Source organism: Pimephales promelas, chromosome 6 (assembly GCF_988280905.1).
Source record: "Pimephales promelas chromosome 6, fPimPro1.hap1.1, whole genome shotgun sequence".
Classification (NCBI taxonomy): Eukaryota; Metazoa; Chordata; class Actinopteri; order Cypriniformes; family Leuciscidae; genus Pimephales; species Pimephales promelas.
Window position 1 is genome coordinate 37264575 of NC_142774.1, and position 25931 is coordinate 37290505.

The following is a 25931-nucleotide window of genomic DNA, read 5'->3' on the forward strand; positions in this document are numbered from 1 at the left end:
CAAAATCACCCCTACTATATTTGGTGTGTACTACCCAGCATTACATTATTTTGTAAAAAATAAAATGATAATTAATAAATAAATATATAAATAAAATAAATTATATATAAATAAATTATATATATATATATATATATTGTATATAGTCTACACAACTTTATAATTATATAATTATATATATAATTTTTTCCAGTGTTATTTTTTTAGTTATTTTCATTTTAGCTTTCATTTTTATTTTCAGTTTAGTTTAATTCACTTTAGTGCTTTATCTTAAACTTATTTTTTAAATCATATTTTTAAATCATTTTGCGTCACCTTTATTTCAGTTAACGCAAACAATTTGAATAATTTTAATTTATTTAACAATAACACCACTGATGTTTTCATCCCATGAAGCAATGCAGACATTATGCTATACAGTGTCAGTCTCTACAATGCAAATCTGGTTTAACAGTAAACTGTTCATTCAGACATGACCTCCACTGACTCGTTCTCAACCATCTATCCTTTACACCCCAACAAATACCAAACTCAAAAGGGTACATCAGAAAATTTTCATTGCACCTGTGCATGTGGGTATTTATGCAAGTGTAAAAGAAAAAGACAATACCAACCTGCACTTCCTTAGCCAAGCTCTAGTCCTCTGCAGACCTGACAAAGGTCAGTCAGAATCAATTACATGGCATGCTAACATGCCTCTCTTCCTCGGGGCTTCATTCAGACTTTGTCAGAGTTCCCCTCTGGGCTCTGAGACAAGCAGAGATTGTAATGAGTCTTTGTAAGAGGAAAAGAGATAAACAATAGATTATTTGCGTGGATGAATAGTGGAGGTAATGGCATTCAAAAGCTAATCCCTATTCAATATTTCATCTGCCTTTGAACTATCATCTTTTGGATTTTTTTTTTCCTCTTCAAATAATATTGATTATTCATTTCATGTAATCCGTTAAATCTTGTATTATTTGACAGCCCTAAAATCAATGCTTTCAAACAATGATTACAAATCTCTTTAAACACTGGAGTGCAATTGTATAGAACTCAATGTGTGAGAGAAAAAACTTGCATTAATATGCTTCATATGCAATATAACATAAAATATTATGTTGTCCAAAACAGCACTGAGGTAAAAAAATACAGGTTTGGAATGACAAAAATTTGAATAAATGGTAACAGAAATACATTTTTTTTTTTTTTCATTTTTGTTTAAACTATTTCTTTAAGGGGCTGGTGCCAAGACAATTTTCTTGGCCCAGAATTTCTTTTCAGCATCAGAACAGTGAATAAGAGAAAAATCTGCTTTCCAACACCAAAAGTGCTACTCAAATAAGTGTCATGGTTTATTTATGCAAGTCGGTTTTGAATAGGGTCAGTGATTTTGTTAAAAAAAAAAAAGTATTACATAAGGTTATAAGCTTTTAATGTGATGTCCTTAGAACTTGATGATATCATTGAGCAAAACGATATCATTGAACTTTGCTAGATGACTTTAACAACAGATCACTTGAATGCACTTTAACAGATCTGCAGCTTTTCCAGTTATGCTCCCCCGCCCTGTGTTTGCCCTATGAGCAGCAGCTTTCTAAATACAGCACCACTGCTTGTTATTGTGGTGGCACACACCAAAGCGTAAAATACTCCTTTACGACTGTGACAGAAGGGTTTTGTAACATAATGCTCTCTGAGGAAAGGCTTAAAAGAGAAATCAATTACATGGCCCTACACAAGTAAAGAAACAGCTGCCTCGAATCCTCCTCCATAAAATTTACCAGCTGAATGTTCCATTCAAAAGACTATTGAGATTGTCTCACCTCTTGCCTCCGTTTCCTCGGCGAAAGAATGAAAGACCCGGCAAGCTTTCGAAAGACATGATCACTTCTCACAGCAAAGTAATTCAAACTTGCAGGTACTTGAACATTTACACACCAGTGGATAGCACGGAGAACAGAAAGCGGATCAAGAGGGTGAAATATTGCCCTCTGGCTATCAGATGTTGTGTGTTTGCATTAATAAGTGATTCTCTTGAAGCATATTGCCACAGCTAACAGCAATAAAATCTTCAGACTAATTCATTTCAGAAAAAAAAATAAAAGTTCTGGAGTTAAAGGACTTTGCTTAACACTAAAAACGTAAACCACTCATTTAGAAAAATGTGAGCTCTCCATATACTACTAATATTTAAAATAATAATAAACAATAATAATTACAGTATTATTTGTTAATAAACTTAATACATATTATAGAAACATTACTAAAGCAATGATGATACACAATTTCATATATATTTATGCATCAATATTATATTTTTAGATTGCATTTCACCCTAAAACAGAAAGGATAAAAAAGCACAGAAGAAAGAAAGAAAGAAAGAGGACAAAAGAGAATGAAAAATTACAAAAGAAAGAAAGAACAAATATAAAGAAAAAGAATGAAAAAGACAAAAGAAAGAATGAAAAAGGACAAAAGAAAGAAAGAACAAATATAAAGAAAAATAATGAAAAAAGACGAGATTTTTTAACAAATACACACGATTGAACTTTGTGAAAAGTACATACCATACTGTACAAAAAATGTACATTTATAGTTTAATATATACTTAATATATTATTATATTAAAATTAATACATATTCATTGATCTAGCAATTTGGATAAATGTGCCTTATTAATACTGCTAGGCTTAATTACAGTTAAGCTATAAAAAATTAAATATTATTGCATCCCATGCAAACTATAAATCCACCAGTCTTCATTTAAAAAAGTCCTCATTTGAATATACTAATCAGTTGTGTTGATGGCTGCAGTGGTGCAGTGAATGTACTTGACTTATTTTAATAACTATAATCTATTATGACACTTCTCTCTGAACAGCTTTTGGACAAACAGCACTAACTACATATTTGGAGAAGAACAGCTAAATGTGAAGAGGAAGCAAACAGGCTCAGGGCTTTATTCTGGGTTGAGAGCAGTTCAATTCAATTATGGCACAGTGACAAACCTGGCACAGTTCACACTCCATATGCAGCATGTGGCAGCCACGGGTGTGAGGCTGGCACAGATAATCGAGCTCCGATGCCACTCGTGCCCATTTCAACACACCTGTCAACAGAGATCAGGATTAACACACGGATCCATTCTGGATGGCATCTCCAGGGGCCCGACCTTTACTGCTGACAGAGATTGCGTATGATCAGTCTGACAAAATCAGTTTATGAAATAAATGTAGTTTTCATTCATTTACTCCTGTGGTAAACTGTAAGGCCTAACCTACCACTCATTGTGCTAAATATGAAGTCTGCATGTCTCTGTGTGAATATTCATGGTGAGTGGAGTTTCAGGATTTGCAGTCGCAATATTTGACTGCTCTGAGAGTCACCATTTTACTTGAAAAAACTATCGTCAGTTACACACAGAAACTCAAAGGTTTGGTTTCACAACGAAAGTTTGGTTTAACTTAAATTGTGACAGATATATATTACTACTGTACAACAAATAGTAACAATAATACGGTTTATAAAACCTAAGGAATATCACACTATTTCCCCATATTTTAATCTAAACAGTGAAACTGTTGTGCAAACAGTATGCAAGCTAACATGATTTCAGTGATGGGGGGAAAAATTAGAGCCAGGCCGATATTATCGGCCGATATTAGGCATTTTGTAAACTATCGGTATCGGCATTTATAATGGCCGATAAATGAAAGTTTAAAAAATAAAATAAAAATGGACAAAACGCGCTTCAACCATGTCATGAGTGTTGAGAAGTTAGACTTGCGAGAAGTGAACATTTAGACAGAGAAAAAGTATCAAACATATCTTGTGTATAAAAGTTAGCTTTTCTTTTACACGTGTGTGTGAAATCCAACAACGCCAAGTGTACGTTGCAGACTGTCGTTCAGCGGTAGCATTAACACAAGTCACATATTGGATTTAGAATCGCTAAATAGTGGTTTTAGAAGGCAGGCAGCAACTGATGATTGATGAAGCTTGATGGAAAGAATTTGCGGGTAAGGGATAAGCAAGCTGACATTGTAATTATAAGGTAGCTTATAAGGCAATGTAGGCACTAACTATTATTTCATTTATCAGAACTTTAACATATTTTGATGTTCCTCTGTTCTGTTGTGACAATAAAAGAAACAAGTTTCTTTTTAAAATGCATTATTTTAAAAATCATCAATTATTTTAGTTAAAACTCATAAATACTCAATACTTTTAGTTAAAACTCATCATCAATTATTGTAGTTAAAACTCATAAATAACTACAAATAACTAATTTTAGGGAAATCTGTTAATGTTTTGTTGCGCGTTTTTAAAAAAAATAAAATAAAAATACCGGCCGATATATCGGAATATCGGATTTTATAACCAACAAATATTTGTATCGGAATATCGGATTTTATAACCAACAAATATTTGTATCGGTATCGCCTTCAAAATCCTTTATCGGTCGGGTTCTAGAAAAAAAAATGGTTTACTATTTTGGACAAACAGCACTAACTACATATTTGGAGAAGAACAGCTACATGTGAAGAGGAAGCAAACAATGGTTTACTATTTTTTTCAAAGTTGTATAAAAAAAAAAAAACACTTTAATGGAATTTGGGGAAAAAATAAAATAGATTTTACAAGGCCATACAATTTTGTGACTAGTTGCGGAGAGGTGTGCTATTATTTTTCTTATCGATAAAATGTTTCAGACATCTCCATACAAAAAGTGGAGAATCACTAACATGAACTTGGCTATGAAGTTTTCATAAAAATAAATGTAAAAAAATACTGTGAAAATAGTTACAGTTATGTTGTTGTTTTTTTCATACAATTGTTGTTGTTTTTTTGTATCTGAAATCAAGATCTAAGAAACAGCACATTTTTCCGCTTGGGTGAGCAATTCTTGGACAGCTTTCCTTGCGAATGAAATCCCCTATTTGCCAGCAAACCAATGAGAATGCAGGACAAAGATGACAATGCATAACAACAGAGCGCAAGCGCCAAAGCTGTTGCGGAAATGCTTACCCGAAACCTTTCGTAACTGGCAGTTTGAAGAAAATTACAGTTGTTTGCCAAATAAATAAATGACGGACAGTTACATACGTATTTCCAACATTTTATTATGTACAGACACCTCAAATAGCAAGGGAATTTATAGTGTTAATGTTAATTAGCAAGTCCATAAACTCCTTCTCCCAAATGGCTTGGATTTATGGAGTGTACACCCTTGGTGTGTATCATTTATCTGGTGGGATGCCATTTTAACACAGGCCTCTCTCACACACAGGTAATGAAACTCAAAAGGACTAAAGGGAATACAATATGCCCTGGAAAATTGCTGGTTACGCCGTGCTCCCCCTGTTTACAGATACACACTTTATCTGTACGACCTTTGAAGAACCCGAATGTGTTGAGACCGTCAATGCAACTTTATTTTTCCCAAAGAAATTCCAAATCCACCATTCTGTATGTTCAGTGTTTACATAATGTTGGTGTAGGGTTACATACAGTCTCAGCCTCAACAGACACCATACATTTATTGACAGTCTCATCTGATCTACCAGGAGCACCGAGGTGAATACAAATGAATACAAATACAAATTATATAATATGATTTTTGTAAACATATATTTACTTTTAAAATAATGATGATAATAATATATTTCTCAGACTGCAACTCTCCCTTTTAATTTAAACAATGATTTGCCAGCATGAATGATTTAGTGAGCAGGAAAACAAATCCCAGAATTTTGGCATTAAAATCAAGAACCTACTCCGTTGTGTGGTAACCTATTAAGAATTTGGATATTTGTCAGATCAACGGCCTACAGTCTAAAATTTTAAACTCTGCTGAAGTTTCAGAATAAAAGTTTAAAAACAAACAAGTAGGGGTGTGCAAAAAAATCGATTCACATTTGAATCGCGATTCAATCTTTACCGATTCAGAATCGATTCATAGAATTCCAAAAATCGATTCATAGGCTATATTTTTTAATGGCGTGCAGGGGCGGAGTGGCAATCGGGTAAGTCGGGACTTTTACCGGTGGTCCGGTAGTGTTTCTATGGTTTCGAGGCTGCGAGGGCCGGTCTGATAAATAGTCATTGCACGTTCTTGCCGCCCGCTGGTCAAACTGTGCAGCCACTCTGCTTAACCCGTATAAATGCATCGATCCGCAGATCTGTTTGAGTTCTGTAGATCTTTTGCCAAGCGTGTCAGAGGTGACGGGTTCTAAACCGCACTCGTAAAGTTTTTTCTCTCTCTCATCAAAACCGAATATGTTCATCACGTTTGTGTGCATTTTATTTTGTGATTTCACCGGAGTCTCCACAACGGCGATAGATTGAAGCGCGCGTCCGAGAGAAGACTGCGTGAGCCACAGAGAACACTGTATCCATGACACTGATTGCAGCGGACACGAGCGCTCAGCTTGATTTCAAAAACAACAGGTCTCTTATTTAATAGCGAACTAAATGAATGCTCTGCTAGTTAACTGGAGATACCCGCAAATTACGCGCCTATGAACGACTTCACTGGATGTAAACAAATCAATCTAACCATAGATGTTACCAGTAGCGGTGGCTTTTTTAAAATCTATTTAAAATATTTTCGCAAGGGTTCTATGAAATTAGTATATATTTTTAGGAAGTTCAATGTGCCCAGTCGAGTTCACATTTCAACAGTCAACCTGGTAGCTGAAGTAGGCCTACTCCTTAAACCACATTTAGCATAATTGTTTGTTTGATCTGACTATAGCACTTTAAAGCTAAATGTAAAAGCTTTTTATTTAAGTTTTATGGTAACACTTTACAATAAGGTTCGTTAGTTAACATTAGTTAACTACATTAGTTAATATGAACTAATAATGAATAGCACATATACAGCATTTGTTAATCTTTGTTAATGTTATTTTCAACATTTACTAATACTTGATTAAAATCTTGTTAACATTAGTTAATGCACCCTGAACTAACATGAACAAACAATGAACAGCTGTATTTTCATGAACTAACATTAACAAAGATGAACAAATGCAGTAACAAATGTATTGCTCATGGTTAGTGCATGTTAGTAAATACATTAACTAGTTAAATAATGAACCTTATTGTAAAGTGTTACCAGTTTTATTTTAAACTTGAATTAAATGTATTTAAAAGCTGGCCAAAGCTTGGCACTTCGCACTTTTTAGTTGCAAAAGTTTTTATTTTTGTATGAAGACATATAAAGTAATATCAAACTTTTCTTTTAAATTATGTCTACTGCAATCAATCACATAGGAAAAAGTAAACTACATTTATGTAGACCTGCGAATCGTTTTTTGAATCGAGAATCGTTTTTGAATCGAAAATCGATTTTGAATCGAATCTCGAGACAAAAAATCGGTATCGAATCGAATCGTGACATTTTCTGAATCGTGCACCCCTACAAACAAGTATTTCAATTATCCCTGCTCTCCCCTAAACGCAAATCAGATCAATATTAAAATACCTAGAGAACAAATAATTAAAACTCAAAGCACAGGTAAGATTACTGTCGTTATGAGATGCAGGTCATGGCGTTTTTGAGAAATTAGCGGAACACAAGGGTTAAATGCCCTAATATGTTTTCTTTTTCTGGTAATTACACTGATTAACGAGAGATCCTGGACTAGAGAAAGAGAGAAGGGGAGGGTAGAGGAAAGTGTGCCTACCATCTGCAGGAGTGTCGCTGCCAAAGAGCTAATCAGGCTATTCATTACATCTCTACCTGACACTGCCAACTGCACCCTGATCTATTCACTGCCGCCATGCCAAGCAAACGCGGAGAGAATTTACATATTATCTAAATCCTTCACACCTCATTTTATCACTTTTTTTGTGCTCAGTGTAATGCACCACATAAAGTGCTGTTATACTAGATCAACACAAAGCCAACTGCAACACAACAAACGTCACAGACGAAGGCTAAAGCAGTTATCGACTGGCTCTACTTCAGGAAGACACTCATTTTAAATCAGACGTCACGCTACTACTAAGGGTAGTGAATGACATCTTGGGTCACTAAAGACCTGAGGTACGCGTTTAAGGGTTAACGTAGTATAATGATTTTTAATTGTGGAATTAAAACTTGCAAAACTTGCCAAACAAGAGACGAACTGAAGAGATTAACAGCGCATTTTATATTACTCATGGGCCTGTCTGAGTGCTTCAGGTTTTGGTGAAAGAGTTGAGCTTTACAGACAGAACTTGAGCATGCTAGTCATTACTCCAGTTAATCAGTCACAAAGGGTAACGGTAGCTTTGTGCTAATTAAAAGAGGATTGTGTGTGTTGGTGGTTCTCTCAGAGGAGTGAGCTAATGAACCAACAGCACAGAGGTCCACAGCTTTAGACCAGCACTGAACCTCTGTAGTTTAGCCACCAGTCCTCATTGTGGAGCAAGAGAAAATCTCAATTACTTCACAAGAGGTTTGTGCATAGGAGCATCAACTATGCTAAAGGAAGCTTAAAGGAATATTTTGAGTTCAGTACAAGATAAAGGTACAATATGTAAGCATTTTGGAATAAAATATCCAAAAATCACTTGCAAAGTGTGATATTTTTCCTGCAGTCGTGTACTTACAATATCCCAAAAGTTCACAAAGATTTTTCCTTTGTTATTGTATAGGGTTGGGTATCGTTTGAATTTGAACGATTCTGATTCCGATTCCTTGATTCAATTCCAGTTCCTAAAGATTCTCGATTCCGATTCTTTAAAGAGGCAGGGTCAAAAAGTTTAGCTAACCTTGCTAACCAACGGTCTTTCTGAAGGAAATACTCCTTTCTGAAGGAAATACTCCTTCTGTCACAAATACTCCTTTTCTCACAAATCTTGCATTTTGCCGTGAAGCCACACTTTGGACCGCCGACGTAAGCTACTCATGTTCGACTCGCGCGGTTATGCCAACACTTCCGGTAGACGCTTCTTCGTTGGTGTCGTTCAGCGGTTTCTTCTTCCGGTCGGCGGACTGTGAATATCGAAACTAGGAATCGAAATTTTAACTTTTGAACGATTACGGGGAAAACGAAAAGTTAGTCCCGGTTCCAATCGATACTCGATTCTCAATACTCAACCCTATTATTGTAAGAGGTTAGCGAACCCTAACAAAAATAAGTTGACTAACAAAAATACTAGGGGTGTAACGATACCCTCATGTCATGATTCGATACATATCATTCACGATACTGAACTCACGATACGATACTACAAGACGTGATAAAAGGTTAACAAAAAATGTACTGTTGATTAAAATGCTAACTTGGATATTACATTGTGGGTTTAAATGAATAGGCTTGGACTTGGTGCTTGTAACCCAAGGACAATGGTGACTCCAAAATAAAAATATCCATGATTGTGAAACTGAAAATTCTGAATTATTTTAGACGAATATTCTCACACTTTTTCTGACTAGATTTATTTAATATATTTAGATAGATTTAAAATAATGTTGGACACTTTTTACTGGTCAAATTACATAAGTCATATGGCATTATCAGGACCCACAAATGTTCCCCATTGCATTATTATAACACATTGCATCATAAACTCTGTAAACTTGAAATTTTTCTCACACAGTAATTTTGATTTTGGGGAGACTAGTATCCAAGATACATATTGTCACTATCGACGATACATATTGTTGCATTTTTGTATTGCAATATATTTTGGCACGATATATTGTTTTGTTACACCCCTAAAAAATACATTGTTTTTACTAACAATAAACTCTGTAAACTTGACATTTTTCTCACACAGTAATTTTGATTTTGGGGGGACTAGTATCCAAGATACATATTGTCACTATCGACGATACATATTGTTGCATTTTTGTATTGCAATATATTTTGGCACGATATATTGTTTTGTTACACCCCTAAAAAATACATTGTTTTTACTATAAAAAAATAAGCAGCTAAGCACTTACAATGCAAGTGCATAGGGACTCTGTTTTAAAAAAAAGATACACTGTTTTAATAGTAATGCAAGTTAACGATTTTAGTAGGTTGTATTTTCCACCACTGAAAGCCTAAATAAATCCAAAAGTTTAATGAGTTTCAAAACTGCTTATACACACATTTATTTAACACACAAATTGCAGAGGGTACACCCCTCAATACAAATATTCAAAATCTGAATTCAGCTAAGTAATCTGCCCTTCTTCCCAAAAGCCATGTGACAAACAAGCCAAAATGAGCCAAAGTTAATTCACTTATACTGTGATCTAAAGCGTTCTGTTTATGCTGGAGATTACAGCGAGATGACAGCAGGGGAGTTTATTCAAAACTAGAAAACTGCTTAATACAACAATTCGCAGCCATTAACTGAATAGGGACATTACAATTACACAAAATTGCTTTGAGAAACAAATTTGAATACAAGAAAACAGAAGCTTTTATAAGCTTTTACAGAAGCTATAAAGATTTTATTTAAAAATAATAAAATAGCCTATAGCTTGAAAAGGCTTCGTACACTCTTGATTGTTTTTCCTCCTAATTTGCTTTCTTGGAAATACTGTACATTATATTTATTTATATATACTGTATATAAAACGTTGGTTCTTTAGCATAACAATAGCCAATAATGATCCTCACATGTTCATTGAGACACATCTCACAATCTCAAGATTCCACGAAACTCACTAAGCTCATTTGGTATTCTAGCCGTGGAACCTCATTGCCTGAGGAAGTCATCCATTAGTGGAGAATGGGAGAGTTGTAAAGGGTTTTCTCACAAATCACTTTCTTTTCATCCCGTCTTCTCTCTCTCCTGCAACACTTCATTATTCTTAAGGCCATTTTGTTAATGTTTCATCCTCTTTCTCATTATTTTTTTCTCCCTTCAAATCAACAAGCATCTTTGAACTTTTAAAGAAAAGTGTAGAATTACTATACAATAGAATCTATCTCTCTTTTTAGAAAAGCCCTGTTAGCTTTTTTTTAGAAAAGCCCAGAAACTCAAAAGGTCTTCACGGCAACCCGCCAAAATAAAAGTTCGGTTTAACTTGACAGAAATATATTACTGTTGTACAGTAGAATTTAGATATGTCCAGATGTAATAATACATGAACGCTAATACAAATAAATTATGATTTAAAAAAACTGAATTTAAGGAATAATCTATGTTTTAATTTTAACAGTAAAGCTCATTCTGCAGTTATTTGACAAAACGTTTATGATAAATGACAAAATTTGTGTTTTATGGCTTCATTTTATTACCAGCAAAAAAAACAGAATTAGTGTGAATGTTTTTTTCATATATATTTAAAAAACAAAGTTAATAACACATGATTTCAATTAATTAGACATGCTTTTTGACGCTAAAAAATTACATGCCGGCTCAGCAACAATAGCAGGTTAAAAAAAAAATCAACATGAAAAAAAAAAAAATTAATAAGCATCTATTATTGTTATAAATAAATATACAGATTTTTGCATGCACACAAGAAACGTTTTGTGCCCTCTAGAAACTATCCACATGCGCACAGGAATTTTTTGCGTGGAAAGCATTACAATTTCTAGTTGTATATATACTAAGTATACTACTAAGTGTACAAAATTTGCCTTGTATTAGGGCAGTACATCATATTTCAAGGCTTTCTGTCTGAATTAACACGTACTATGTGGAGGCCAAGAAATCACATCGTAACGGGCTGATGGTGCAAAAGGTGGCTCAGTGTGCAAAGTTTTCTCATTTATTTTTGCAAAGGTCATTTTAGAGGCTCAATAATACAGTGAAAAGACTTTCATGAGGAGAAACCCAAAACCCTTATAACCTGCATTTTTGCATAATGAAAATGTGCACCTTGAATTCATTCAGTCGTGTTTGACAATCACTAAACAGCTGCCATGAAAAAAACACTTCTTGTACGATACATTTATTTTCATTAAATTCTTAATTTTCTTTTATAGAATACTAAACAAGGGCAATAGCCAGTAATTTTTTTCTTTTTTTCAACACTTTTCAAGACCTGGATATGACTCAATTAAATTCCATACTTTTCCAAATTGCGTAGTAACATTGCCGGAAGGGTAAACATTGCAAGATGATTTCTAAAAAAAAAAGAAATATAGATAAATCGTTCACAATATGATCTACATAGGATGAACTCATGCCTTATTTCACACCGACTTTAAACCCTAATCAATGTGTCCATCTACAACCGAGAGCTGATCAGGGTAATTTCAACTTCCATCACATTACACACTTGACATCCTAAGTTCAGACAAGAATCTAAGCTATTTAATACACCTCCATTCAACAACAGCAGTCTAAATCCACATCACAAGACAAAAAAGCCAGACAGCAATTACTGAGCTTAATACTTTTTACCCCCTCAGGGGTGAGAGAACTCACTTGAAACCACATCAAGAATTATGCATACCTAAGGGCTCACCCATTTATAAAAAGAAAAAGAAATCCTTTAGATATCTCAAGGGATGTTACGACTTAATAAGATCATTCGGAACAAAATGTGAAAAACATTAACATGGAGTATATCTTTATTCCATTTCGCAGCTAGTCTTGTCTTGACCTGAGGTACTCAGTCTGGACTGATAGTAGCTATGAAATCGCTGACTCGGGTGAAGTCTGGGAGATAATGCTAAAGAACAGTAAGAATATTAGAAACACATGAAAGCATATAATCTCCCACACATAGAACCAATGGGCAACTGACCACCCAGTCGGTGCTTCAATGAGATGCATCATGTAAAATGATTCAATAAAGTCACAGAGAGATTCTATAAACTAGATTTCAGTCCTTCAATTAACTTTGGATTGTGCTAGTAGATGAAAAGGTCAGCATAACCCACATCTCTTGTGAAAAGGAAACTTGTAATGTAAAAGAAATGAGCTGCAAAACGTTATACTGCTACATGCAGTTTGCAATTTTAAAGAAACTAAAGATTCTGTCTAGATAATGTATGTGTGTGTAATGTGCTCGTTCTCAAGCCACCAGGCATTGTTGTCGTGCAAATGAGCAGGCCAGAGCGGAATAAGCGGCCCTTGAGTTAATAACTAATGATATTTGCAACAGATAAAGCCAAACGATCTGTTACTGTAAAGCCAAACGATCTGTTACTTTCATTTATATTATCCCTATAAATCTGCTTTGAAACAATCTATATTGTTAAAAGCACTATATAAATGAAGATGACTATATATAATAAAAACACAAGTTAATGCAAAAACTGACTTATGTTTAGTTTACATGTTTTCATACAATGTGTTGTGTTGATTTTAGGTTAAAAGTCTAGGCTACAACCTTTAATGTTACAGTAATGTCTGACTTCCTATATTCACTTTACAGCATTAGCAGATTTATTTATTTTTTTAATCCTTGTGAAATCCCCATACGTGAATTACGCTGGTATAGGTCCCGATACAGATACTGGATCGGATCTACCCCATCCCTAGATGTTACACAATATTAACTGTCTGTGGTTCCCTAATGAAAAGAATTTAAATCTTATCATAAGTGGTTTAACATACATTATATGGCGTTAATACATATATATTGCATATTACATAAGCAATTTCATATATTTAAAAATGTAAGCCAATATACTAATATTAAAGGTATGCAAGTTATCCGTAACAGATTCCCGTCAATATCCGGGTCCCCCTGTCCTTATGTCTTAAAATACCCTTTTCATTATCTTAAGGTCGTCAAATAATGTAACAAATGTCTTCATTTTAATTTGAATGGGTCGGAAGGTTCACCCTGCTTGTGGAGATGTAGTCAAAGCCTGAACTGGAGCAAAAGCAAGTTCCTCTCTCCACTCTTACCGTTCAGTTGTCACTCCGCTCTAGATCCACTCCTGGTTTTCATTCTTGCTCACCGGAAAACTGTTTGTGTTCACACAACTTTAAAAGTTATTCTAATGTTTATTTTTTTATATCACAAACGTCAGAATTTATAAGACTATATGTAACGGTTTGGAAAGCATTACACATTAATCAATGTTCCAGCCCTTGCTTGCACACACATGTAAACAGCAGGCCTGGCAAAGCGCACCCATGTTAAAAACAATGAAAGTTACAGAAAACATCTTCTACAAACAATTTTTATTTGCCAATACTTATTAATAATAAATAAAAGTGCATGACGTGCAAATCGGATAATAATCAAGTGCAATATACACGTTTTTTTTCAAAGCATCGATCAACACTACATTTCAACATCTGATTCATCCTTCACACGCGTCTGCCGTGATTAAACTTCTCCACAGTTGTTCCAATCACGAAAAGCTGTGAAGTGATACATATGGTTGTTTCTTCTTTGGTTTGAAAGATTAAAAGATAGGCTAAGCAACGGGACGGACCGGTTTTAGTCTCGGCATTTGTCATCCGACTGCAACTGGCAACTGCTAGCGCTTTCACCGCAAAAAAGTTTGCCCTACTTCAAGTCTTGGCGGCCATTTTGTGAAATAGGGCTATTATTGACTGTTTTGACAAGCAGGCGTCATCAGCGTGTGTCGTGTGACTGTTTCTTTGAAACAGTCAATTTTCAATTGAGAGTTTCACAAATCTTAGTTTCTCCCATTTCTATAATACTGTTTAAACATGCAATTCTATGTTTTGTAAATGTAGTATTAGTATATTTCTTACCTGTAGCCTACACAAGGTAAGGAGCCGCGACCAGGCCGCGACTTGACTTCAAATCTCCAGCAGAAGACATGCGCAGTAGCACTACCGCTGCTTCACCCGCGAACTAAAGCAAAAACGCATTTCAAAATAAAAGTTACTCTGATAACCGAAATATTTTAGGGTTATTTACGCTTGATTACTTCGTGGATATTTTGATAACTGACAAAAGAAAATCAGATAACTAACTGAAAATTTCCCACGAAAAATAGAAAGCCATAGGCTCATAACAGATGTGCAGACCTTATTCAAAGCAGCACCATCTTTTGAAAGGAAATGAAAGTGAGGTTGTGAGAGATAAACATTTATCTGTTCAGTGGGTTGTACTGTTATTTAGTGTTTTTGGATTGTTTCCTGACGAAAGACTGCAAAAATATATATTTCCAAGAAATTTCAGCAAATGACAGAAAACATTTAGCCTACAACGGATACCAGTGAAAATGTGTGAGGTCTATCAACAGCCTCAAGTTCACATCACTGCTTAGGTATATTGCTAAACATTGGGAGTTTAAGGTCATTTAGGATTCTGTTTATGAGCTGTGGATAAATTATTCAGAGGAGCCTTGCAGACAATACTAACTTGACAAGAATCTTGAACAAGGGAAAATGAAAAAGGAAAAAAAGACTGAAAAAATTAAAATAAATAAATAAATAAATAATTAATGAGAATGTGTGTTAGCCCACCACAAACTAGTTACACTACTGAGTCTATAAGCGGGGCCAAACCATTTAAAAAAACAAAACAAACATTTCCTGCAGGCTTTTGTTTTAAATGTATTAGGGAAGTATAAGTATGAAAGAAAAGTTATATAGCCTACTAGAACATGATTCAAATCATTATATGCAAGGCTTAAATTGGATTTCATGGTAATTGATGTACCTATTTATCCCAGTCATGCAATATTCCATGTAAATTATCTATTAACCCAGAGCTGCCCTTGTTACAATTCACTAAAGACTCATTCTCTTACATTGGGTTTTTAAAACCTAATGTGTCTGGACAGGAAATGTGTTCTACACTCGCAGTAATTACTTATTAAACTAATTAATGACTCACCATAGCATGCTCTGGACAGCAATTGTCTTCAAAGGCATACAATAAATAATAGTTGAAAATCAGACTGTCTTGCTTTCTGTGAGCAGAAAAACAGCAGCAATGGTGTTGTGTAATTTTTGAGACCGAAATGTCTTTCCCAACTCTCAGTGAATTTTCATTTTCTAAGGAGCTATTCCCTCATCTAAAACATGAATTGATTCATCATGCAAAATAAGACCAGGGATAATTGTTTAGAATTAATTGTCTTGACAAAATTTGTAAAAGCCACAAAATAATTTTAAATAATCTTGAAAAGAATCCATCAGTTTGAAAAAAATAACAAACATTTGTTTACAGAATTGCACTTGAACTAAAAAAATAAGGGTCAAGAAATTGCATCAATTTACATCTTAAAATTGAATGTATAGCCACAAGAATGAATAAGGCATTAAATTAGCTTTCATATACTACTGTACACCCAAAGTACTTTACAATCATATCAGGGAATCTCTCATCCTACCACCAGTATGACCACCAGACGTACACATTATACATGTTAACATGAGATTAGTGTGATGTAACCGCTTACTAATCTTGATAACTTGAGGCCTTCTGTAAAATAATATTTTTCAAAGCTGGTGTTGAACAGCAATGTACCACATCTACACAGATTGAATTTTCACACATTTATTATTCTATAAATATGACAGCAGTCCCTGTATTTATTCACTAGGACTTGACATTCCATCTGCCTGTTTTCGAAACACTGATTCTGTCACTGAGCTTATGCTCGTCTCCATCTGCTCAGCACTTCAGCGGTCTTGTATTTTCAGCGTACACATCGTCTTCATCTCGAGTCCAAAGGTAATAGCAAAAAATAGCAAATAACGATTTAAAAGAAAAAAAAATCTTCACCATTGTGATATGCTGAGATGCTCAAGGATGAACTTGACATTTAGCCTACATGTTCTGGTCAAAGAGCCTTCTCAAATATTTGTGTCTGTAGTTTCAAAAGAGGAGACCTTCACAAAAACCACATTCAACGCCCACTTTCTAATCAATTCCTGATGGATGAGATCAAGTCCAACTTTGTTTGTTCTTCCTCTTGCAAATCCTGTTTTAATCAGAAATTAAAAAGTCAAAAATTAGTTGTGAATGTTGTATTACGTTGAATTTAAATGTTCAAAGTTGCATATCAGAGGGATAGGAGCACTCAAATACACCTAAAGGATTTTTAGAAACACCTCTTCAATTTCTCATTAATGCAATTATCTAATCATCCAATCATGGCAGTTGCTTCAAAGCTTTTAGGGGTGTGGTGCTGGTCAAGACAATCTCCTGAACTCCAAACTGAATGTCAGAATGGGAAAGAAAGGTGATTTAAGCAATTTTAAAGTGTGGCATGGTTGTTGGTGCCAGACGGGCCGGTCTGAGTATTTCACAATCTGATCTCAGTTACTGGGAATTTCACTCAACCATTTCTAGGGTTTACAAAGAATGGTGTGAAAAGGGAAAAACATCCAGCATGCGGCAGTTATGTGGGCGAAAATGCCTTGTTGATGCTAGAGGTCAGAGGAGAATGGGCCGACTGATTCAAGCTGATAGAAGAGCAACTTTGACTGAAATAACCACTCGTTACAACCGAGGTATGCAGCAAAGCATTTGTGAAGACACAACACGCACAACCTTGAGGCGGATGGGCTACAACAGCAGAAGACCCCACCGGGTACCACTCATCTCCACTACAAATAGGAAAAAGAGGCTACAATTTGCAAGAGCTCACCAAAATTGGACAGTTGAAGACTGGAATAATGTTGCCTGGTCTGATGAGTCTCGATTTCTGTTGAGACATTCAGATGGTTGAGTCAGAATTTGGCGTAAACAGAATGAGAACATGGATCCATCATGCCTTGTTACCACTGTGCAGGCTGGTAGTGTAATGGTGTGGGGGATGTTTTCTTGGCACACTTTAGGCCCCTTAGTGCCAATTGGACATCATTTAAATGACACGGCCTACCTGAGCATTGTTTCTGACCATGTCCATCCCTTGATGGCCACCATGTGCCCATCCTCTGATGGCTATTTCCAGCAGGATAATGCACCATGTCAAAGCTTGAATCATTTCAAATTGGTTTCTTGAACATGACAATGAGTTCACTGTACTAAAATGACCCCACAGTCACCAGATCTCAACCCAATAGAGCATCTTTGGGATGTGGTGGAACGGGAGCTTCATGCCCTGCATGTGCATCCCACAAATCTCCATCAACATCAAGATGCTATCCTATCAATATGGGCCAACATTTCTAAAGAATGCTTTCAGCACCTTGTTGAATCAATGCCACATTGAATTAAGGGGTCAAACACAGTATTAGTATGGTGTTCCTAATAATCCTTTAGGTGAGTGTAACTAAGATGTTTCTGCAAACATACAGTATATGGATGAAATCAAACATGACATTATAATACAATGTGCTACAATGGGCGGGTCAATTTCATCCAACATCATCATGTACTCATCCAGACAGCCAAAAAGGAGACCAGGAATGTCAAATCTGTAATGATGCCGTGAAGAATTGATTCTCACAGATTTGGCCTCAACCGAAATTCACACCGTAGCATCGAATGAGTGAGATTTCGCATAATTCGGTTCAATGTCACCCTCATTTGTCTCACCTACTGTATAAGGTATTGGAGCATGAAATCCTGCTGCTGGCTCAGACAGCCATGGGCCATTGCTGCCAGTCGACTGTCCTGTGCACTCGAGTACAACCACAACCAACGTGGAAGTATCCCTCATATGTCCTGTAAAAACATTCAGATTATTCTGTTACATTTAGAAGTCTATCCTTTAAAAAAATAATAAGTGGAGCTACATGGTAAAGTGATCAAGCAATCAAGATGTTATATGGTGCTCGGCGATATTTTTGTTTCATTTTATTTTCTCCAAAGTACCAACAGGATCTCATGTGCGTTTCTATAGCACAAATTTTATTTCTCATGCAATTTATACATCTTTTTTTTTTTTTTAATGATATGCAGTGTAAAACCCTTGGTAGGATTAGGGGTGTGGAGTGCGTGCGTATTACACGCCATAAAGTGCTTATCATATGCACGCGAAAACTTCTTTTATGCACGCAAAAAAAAATTTGCTGTATAAATGGTACAAGAAATAACATTTGTGCTATAGATACACACTTGAGATCAGGCTGAAAGTACTTAAGCCCAAATCAGTAATAGGGAAAGATATATTGCAAGACAGGTTAAAAATTAGCAATTAACAAATAATTGGCTTAAATGTTTAATGTATTTGCATTTAGATGATTTCATCTAATTTAATTTTCAAGCAATTTATCTTGAGACGGCAATAACATGAGAAGTGCTGGTAATATACATTTTCAAACATAGCAAGAGTTTCTCAAGTTTCTTAAATATTGTCAAGGTGGGTTTCAGCTGTGGCTATATACTGTAGGTTCACACAGTTCACCGACATGATGTAAAATGTAATGAAGTATCATTTTATCTTTGTATATTAATATTGATATATCAATATTTTAACTTTTCATGTTTCGTAAATCTGTCTAAATGCATTATGGCCTTTGAGAGACTTGAATGCCTTTCTCTTCAGTTATGCTTGAACACTTCAGTGCTAAACTAAGTTGTCTGTAAGCATCTGTGCCGTGTATTTCATCATACAGAGTAGGGCAGGATGCTCTTCAGGGGAACATCCAATCCCCCTTTCTGTTAAACTAAGTGTTATTTGGTAAGAGGAGAAGAAAGAAGTTGTTTGTTCTATGCGTCTCTGCAGACATGAATAATTCTCTGGCAGAATATACAGTTTTCCATTTTCCACAGTCAAGGCTGATTCTTAGAGACCAGGAAGACAAAATTATTAAGTGGTGCTGGGATGTAGGAATGTTTACAAGGCACACACACACGAATGCCTTTTCAGACATGATCCATGAACAAATTCCAAGGATTACTGACCCAAAAACACAAATATGATAAGAACAAGTGTTTGAGGTGCTGTTGATGAGCTTGTATTGTGTTTTTGGGATAATGAAGAAGTGCAGTTTTCTCTTTTATTTCTCTGCATGACATTATTTTTCTTGATCTCATGCAAGGTTATTGTTTTTGTTTTGTTTTTTTGTTTTTGTTTTTCATAGTTTAATGTTGTTATAGGGGCACTTTGAAACATTAAGAAAAGGTTCAAGTGACTTATATCAATAAAAAAAAAATCTTAAGAGATTTTTAATAGAATTAAAATGAAAATGAGAAAACAAGAAATATGTTTTTTTAATAATAATAATAATAATGATGATAATAATAATTACTATTAATATTATTATTATTATTGATAAATTAGCTTAATTGCAATTATCATGATTATAAAAACAGATATAAAAATCATTTAATGTGTGACAAGCCTACTTTTACTTTGAATATTGTTTTAAACACCTTTTATTGCATTATCAACACTATTTTTTGATAATGTTGTGATGTAAATATTTCCATATATTGTTCATCCCTAAAAGATAATGTTAAAGTGTTATTCAAATAGAAATTGTAAAGTACTAAGTTTATTTGACCGTGATTCACACTAAATCTTTATAGTATTATTATTGCAGGAGATTTTTTTCTGAATCCTTTCAGCAAAAGTGGTAATTCAACCAATGGAATACAAATATCGAAAAGGAGTGTGAATCAGGGTTGAGATTTAAAAGAAATGGGATGACATGAGAGCACGGCAACGGTGAGTGAAAGACGGATGCAAAACGGAGAACTACGAATACCATTCCAGGTGGACATGTTCATATGTAGATCCAGATGGAGAAGTTAGCCAAAAGATACAGAGAGAATTGTACAAAAGAGTTAACTACTTAAAAAGACCGGAAAATACTGTAGAGATGGATTATCTCCACACACACACACACACACACACACACAATGTTTGTTGTGATGCTTCGTAAATACCAGTGATTTTGCCTTTTGTTCTAGTACCTCTAAAATCCTCACTGATCTGGGGATGTGATATAAAGTACTTTATTATTTTTAATATATAGAGACTCAAATACATTTCTAACTTCTTGTTATTTATTCTTTCTCCCAAGACCCATTTCTACCACTTTCCAATCAACTTTTCCTGGTAACCCAAAATACACTCTAAACTAAAGGATCTTTATTGGCATCAATGGTTCCATAAAAAAAAAAAAGAAACTTAAAATCCATGGGGCCTTTTCATTGCACAAAAGGTTATTTACAGTGGAAAAAAAGGTTATTTGGATTATTAAAATTTTCATCAAACTAAGGAAAAAAAATGTTCTTTTAAGAACTGTTGTAACATGTGGAAGCAAGCCAACATGAAGAATAGCACAATTCAGTCTAAATCGTCTTTAATCCAACAACAGATACGTAGGAGCTGAAAAGTGCAAATTCATTATTCTGATAGAGCCGAGTGATTAATTAGCCTCACACTGATGAAACAATAAAGTCCTCAGCATATTGCCAAACAAACAACTATTCAACACATCACTAAACAATAAACTCCAACATGGAATGGACATTTTAGCATAAAATTAAGAACAAATTGTTGTAAACAGGGTTGTTAAGACTCTTAAATCTGTGCAGGAAAAAGCCCTCAAGCATTTATAATATGTATAAGAAACAATTCTAGTTGCTTCTTTATGCACAAAGTTTATACTACGACAATGTGAAGCATTTCAATGTAACATTATATATATATATATATATATATATACACTCACGTAAAGGATTATAGGAACACCATACTAATACTGTGTTTGACCCCCTTTCGCCTTCAGAACTGCCTTAATACTATGTGGCATTGACTCAACAAGGTGCTGAAAGCATTCTTTAGAAATGTTGGCCCATATTGATAGGATAGCATCTTGCAGTTGATGGAGATTTGTGGGATGCACATCCAGGGCACGAAGCTCCCGTTCCACCACATCCCAAAGATGCTCTATTGGGTTGAGATCTGGTGACTGTGGGGGTCATTTTAGTACAGTGAACTCATTGTCATGTTCAAGAAACCAATTTGATATGATTCGAGCTTTGTGACATGGTGCATTATCCTGCTGGAGGTAGCCATCGGAGGATGGGTACTGTACATGGTGGCCATAAAGGGATGGACATGGTCAGAAACAATGCTCAGGTAGGCTGTGGCATTTAAACGATGCCCAATTGGCACTAGGGGGCCTAAAGTGTGCCAAGAAAACATCCCACACTCCATTACACCACCACCACCAGCCTGCACAGTGGTAACAAGGCATGATGGATCCATGTTCTCATTCTGTTTACGCCAAATTCTGACTCAACCATCTGAATGTCTCAACAGAAATCGAGACTCATCAGACCAGGCAACATTATTCCAGTCTTCAACTGTCCAATTTTGGTGATCTCTTGCAAATTGTAGCCTCTTTTTCCTTTTTGTAGTGGAGATGAGTGGTACCCAGTGGGGTCTTCTGCTGTTGTAGCCCATCCGCCTCAAGGTTTTGCGTGTTGTGGCTTCACAAATGCTTTGCTTCAGGAGATTGTCTTGACCAGGACCACGTCCCTAAATGCATTGAAGCAACTGCCATGTGATTGGTTGATTAGATAATTGCATTACTGAGAAATTGAATAGGTGTTCCTATCCTTTAGGTGAGTATATATATATCCAGTATATCATACCCAAAAGAAGAACCAGTTATGTACAAATGTTTTTATAAAATAAGAGCCGACATACAACACAATGTTGTTGTGTACATTAATTCCTACAGCACATTCACTCTTTCAAAGTGCTCCTGTTGACACAACATGTCTGCTCAGAGTTGCATATTCTGATAGCAGTGGCTCAAGGCTGTGACCTTTGACCTGCAATTGGTTGTTATGTTCAGTTGTTATTCTGAACAGCTTTTCTTTTATTGTTATTCTCTGACGTGCTTTCTGCTGGGTTTTAATGCAGTACGTGCTTCCACCCTGAACCAAATCTCAACCTGAGCGCTTTATAAGTAAAAAGGTGACTTACAGCCATTTTTACTTCATTGTGAATGGAGCTCAAGGTCTTTCTTTCCCATAGTTACTGTGTCTTTCACTTTGACAGAAGCATCAGGCTATTATGAGGCCTGAAGGCAACTCTAGAGTAAATCTCACAGGAAATATCGCTGTTTCTCTACTCAGATACACAAACTTAAATGTTCGAATGACACTTATAAACTAGAAGGACTTTTTTGGTCCATTTTTGAAGCTTAAAAAAGTTGATTAAATAGACCTTTAATTGATAGACAAAGTTTTAGAGAATTTTAAAATTATATTAATTTGTTATTTAAAGATGCAAGTAAGTCTCATGTGTTTGCAATGACATGAGCGTGAATAAATGATAGAATTTAATTTTTTTAAGTGAATTCCCCCTTTAAAGGATTAGTTCACTTTTGAAAAAACTTTTGCTGATAATTTACTCGCCCCCATGTCATCCAAGATGTCCATGTCTTTCTTTCCTCAGTCGAAAAAGAAATTAAGGTTTTTGATGAAAACATTCCAGGATTTTTCTCCTTATAATGGACTTCAATGGGAACCAGGTCCAACCGAGGTCCAAACGACAGTTATAACAGTTACAGATGCAGCTTCAAATGTCTTTAAACGACACCAGACGATGAATAAGGGTCTTATCATGCGATACGATCGGTTATTTCAAAGCTTATTCCAAAAATGTAACTTTTCTAAGGACAAATGCTAGCCTTTCTCCATTCTGTGAGGCGCGTTTGCAACGTCACGTAATACGTAATTACGTTCAAAAGGTCATGGGCGACGTAGCCAGAAGTACAGAGTCAGAGTGTTTACAAGTTGAACGCATAGGTTGAACGTGAAAACTAACTCAAACGGCGTTTACAAAAAAAGGAATTAAAAGGTAAAACAACGATGTCGGACGATTTTAATTCTGTACTTCCGGCTACGTCGCCCGTGACCTTTTGAACGTAATTACGTATTATGTGACGTTGCAAACGCGCCTCACAATATATTACAAGGCTAGCATTTGTCCTTAGAAAAGTTACATTTTTGGAATAAGCTTTGAAATAACCGATCGTTTCGCATTATAAGACCCTTATTCATCGTTTGGTGTCGTTTAAAGACATTTGAAGCTGCATCTGAAACTGTTGTTTGGACCTCGGTTGGACCTGGTTCCCATTGAAGTCCATTATAAGGAGAAAAATCCTGGAATGTTTTCATCAAAAACCTTAATTTCTTTTCGACTGAGGAAAGAAAGACATGGACATCTTGGATGACATGGGGGTGAGTAATTTATCAGCAAAAGTTTTTTCAAAAGTGAACTAATCCTTTAAGACATACACACATTATTTTTAAAGCCTATTGTTATCAGTCAAAGCGTACTATAGGCAAAACTGTTTTTGCAAGTGATGACATTTTAGAGGATAAAGAAAAAGCCTCAAGATACAAAACATATAGAAGATTCAGTGACTTCACGGCACACTAATGGAAAATAACCTAAAGGATTTTTACATGCCCTGTTGAGTTATTCCTGTCTCACAGAGAGAATGAAGATTTAATGGGGCGTGAGATGCGCTACCCTTTCATTTTTTACTCTACAGTCACACTGACAGAGCACTGGAGAGGCATCTATTGCAGACACTTCCTCATAAGATCTCTAGTGCCCTTCCTCTGCTGAAGAGACCCATTATTTGACATTCTGTTTCTAGTGAGGTGGAGAGGAATTCTCCTAACGCTTCTCTCCATTGTGTCTCACTGTCTTCCAAGTCAAAGAGTGTGGGATCACTATCACAGTCACAGAGGGTCTTCATAAAAAAAGGAACGGTCACTATCTCCAGAAGATTATTAGGGAGGACACAGGCTAGAGATGGACCTGTTCAAATTTCTTATAAAAATCTACCATACCATGCAATCAAAATTTCAGCTCCAATCCTTATCAAATACTTGAACTAAGATGTTCAGAAGCACTTCATAATTACTTGACTGATGCATGTCTGAATCGCGCACACAGAAAGTCACGTCTCAGACAGCATGCACTGCTGAATTCAGTTTTCTGTTCTTAGTTCATTTAAACGTTCAAACCCTTGTCATTTCTAGGCTGGACTACTGCAACGTTCTTCTGCCATCATTTGCAATCAAACCCCTGCAAATGATCCAGATTGCAGCATCTCGACTGGACTTCAATGAAGCCGAGATAGTCCATGTCACACAGCTGTTTATCTCTGAAGTGAGGTCACTCTCAGAAAAAAAGGTAAAAAAGCTGTCACTGGGGCTGTACCTTATATCCAAAGGCTACATATTGGTACCTTAGTGGTACATATTAGCACCTAAAATGTACATATTAGCTCATGAAATGGACATATTATCACCTAAAATGTACATATTATCACCTGAAATGTACACATTAACACCTAAAATTGACATATCACCACCTAAAATGTACATATTACCACCTAAAATGGACATATTAGCTCATGAAATGGACATATTAGCACCTAAAATTTACATATTATCACCTAAAATGTACATATTAGCTCATGAAATGGACACATTAGCACCTAAAATGTAAATATTATCACCTAAAATGTACATATTATCACCTAAAATGTACATATTAACACCTAAAATTGACATGTCACCACCTAAAATGTACATATTACCACCTAAAATGGACATATTAGCTCATGAAATGGACATATTAGCACCTAAAATGTACATATTACCACCTAAAATTGACATATTACCACCTATAATGTACATATTAACACATAAAGTGGACATATTAGCACCTAAAATGTACATATTAACACTTAAAATTTACATATTAGCACCTAAACTGTACATATTATCACATAAAATGTACATATTAGCACCTAAATGGACAGAAGTTTACCTTTTGAAAAGGTACAGCCCCAGTGACACCTTTTTTTCTGAGAGTGAAGTGAAAAAGATTAAATTATTCAGTTGCATGAGATTACTCCCATTTACTCGGTTCCAAAACTTATTGAGCTGACAGCACAACATCTGAGATAATGTTCTTCATAATTTAAGGAGGAAACAATCCTCTTCCTTGATAAGTTTCCTAGGCCAATCTTTGCTGAGTACCACACAGTAGAAATCAGACTCAGAGCGGTGTATAGATGTGTGAAAGGGCCCGTTTATAAACTTGCTTTTGAGTCATACTGGTAAAAACAGAGAGGAAAAAAGGATGAAAGTTTACAATAATGGGAGATGAGAG

The 25931-nt window shown here is 35.4% G+C and overlaps 1 long non-coding RNA gene across 3 annotated transcripts in view; it reads right to left on the reverse strand.

Annotated features, from left to right (window-relative positions):
* Positions 1 to 16356: 16356 nt before the first annotated feature.
* LOC120460554 (uncharacterized) overlaps positions 16357 to 25931 on the reverse strand; it is a 107159-nt gene continuing 97584 nt past the window's right edge. For all 3 annotated transcript variants that reach the window (XR_016169039.1, XR_005617977.2, XR_016169040.1), the window contains 2 exons: positions 18362 to 18490; positions 16357 to 16799 (listed from right to left, as the gene is read on the reverse strand). This is a non-coding gene — a long non-coding RNA (uncharacterized LOC120460554). The remainder of the gene's footprint in view (positions 16800 to 18361; positions 18491 to 25931) is intronic.